The sequence below is a fragment of the Haplochromis burtoni genome, unplaced genomic scaffold (assembly GCF_018398535.1).
Source record: "Haplochromis burtoni strain Fernald_Lab_line unplaced genomic scaffold, NCSU_Asbu1 Contig_2876, whole genome shotgun sequence".
NCBI classification, from domain to species: domain Eukaryota; kingdom Metazoa; phylum Chordata; class Actinopteri; order Cichliformes; family Cichlidae; genus Haplochromis; species Haplochromis burtoni.
Genome location: NW_024585237.1, coordinates 7635 through 9390, shown reverse-complemented (window position 1 = coordinate 9390; position 1756 = coordinate 7635). Strand labels below are relative to the sequence as shown.

General features: G+C 36.1%; 1 long non-coding RNA gene across 2 annotated transcripts; it reads left to right on the top strand.

The window, feature by feature from the left end:
* The first annotated feature begins 976 nt into the window (after positions 1-976).
* On the top strand, positions 977-1720 carry LOC102289920. 2 transcript variants are annotated; one of them, XR_006053908.1, is made up of 4 exons: positions 977-1025; positions 1108-1284; positions 1365-1535; positions 1652-1720. It is a non-coding gene; the product is annotated as an uncharacterized LOC102289920 (long non-coding RNA). The 2 variants fall into 2 exon arrangements; XR_006053907.1 differs by lacking the exon at positions 977-1025 and having other exon boundaries at positions 1053-1284.
* Positions 1721-1756: the final 36 nt, after the last annotated feature.

Here is a 1756-nt window from a genome sequence, read left to right as displayed (position 1 = left end):
TTCTTATTCTTATTTTTATTTTCATGTCTATTTAAGCGTAATTTATGACAGTATGTTTGCACTGAAGCACCGCAGCAATTTCCTAATGTTGTAAACCTGCCCAACATTTGGCAATAAAACCCTTTCTGATTCTGATTCTGATTCTGATATGGAGCTGCAAAACTAGATAATTCCTTGTTTTTTGGATTTTGAAACGATTATGGTTATAGTTTCTCATAGTGAAATATAGTGCATATTAGACACATTCAGCAGGAAGAAGCTTAGTGGATGACAAAATGCAAAACTCTTTTTTTTTTTCATTTCCAGCCAAGCAGGTTTGACAGGGATTAGCCTTATACTTACCTTTGAGTACCATTTCCCATAAGTGCATTTGGATTGATTATGAGAAATAGGGTTGATGAGTCATTTTAAGCAGGAAGTAAGACTAAGAAATCAAATGGGTAGAATCTCTATTACATATCCAACTGCGACACAAAATGGAACTTAAAATAAAACTGTGGCATGCATTGTCCAATTATTGTTGTTATTTACAGAGATTATCCAAAGTTTTACTTAGTAATTAAATACATTTATTAAATATATCAGTATTTAACCAATAGGCATTAGACCTTCATTTTAATAAGATTATCTTAGACGTTTTATAGCCCCAGCTTTTCTTTAAATGTTACAATAGCACCGGTATTTGTGACTTTTAATATATGCTAACAAACAGAAATCTATTTGTTAATCAGCTGTGCAACTTGCCCTGAACTTTACAGAAGCAAAGGTTTACATGTTGCTAACAAAATAGATGGTAATAGTTATGTGTGTATATGTATCAGAATCACTCAGTCCTGGTGCTGATTAGCCGTGTTTGCATGCTAAATGTTGCACAAGATTAGCATGTAGCTTCACAAACTTGCCTTCACTGACAGATTGTAAGTCCTTTAATGTATATTTTTCTGATTTCTTGTCTTCTATAGATGGAGTATGCAAAGATATCTTATCTGTAGCTGGACCAGAGGTGGAAGCAGAGCTGAAAGCAGGTGAGAAAAAGAAAAGCAGTTACTTATCTTCTCATCTTACTTATCTGACTCTCACTCATGCTTCCTGTCACTTTCTGTGCAGCAAAAGTGAATCGAGGAGAAATTTATGTGACACAGCCTGGAAATTTCCCCTGTAAAGCTATTTTTCACGTGCATGGAAAACAGGATGAAGTCCTCATTGAACAACTTGTGTGTGATATCATTTACTATTGTGAATCGTATAATTACAGTTCAGTGGCAATTCCTGCCATGTGTGCTGGTAAGTATTTTGTTCAGCATTTCTTTTTATTCTGTTTGTTTTGAGACACACACACCTAAATGCAAGTGGTGTTTTAACAGGAGCTGGAGGGTTGAATCCTGCGATTGTAGCAGGAGCCATTCTTCGAGGGATCAAGTCATCTGCATCAATCATGAACAGCCTCACCAACATCCGTCTGATCCTGATTAAGATCGATGTCTTCTTGACTTTTAAAGAGACAGCGATGCAGATGTATTCTGTCATCAACAGAGGTGACAGAAATATTCACAAACTGACATCTTGTGTGCAATTGAATTTTAAAACGAATTTGAAAATAAAAACTGATTACAAATTTATTTTACTGAAAATTTTTACTGATTTGTTCTAGTACTTCCAGTACTTCCAGCACTTCCAGCACTTCCACCACCTCCACTACATCGACCACCACTTCCAGCACTTCCAGCACTTCCACCACCTCCACTACATCGACCAC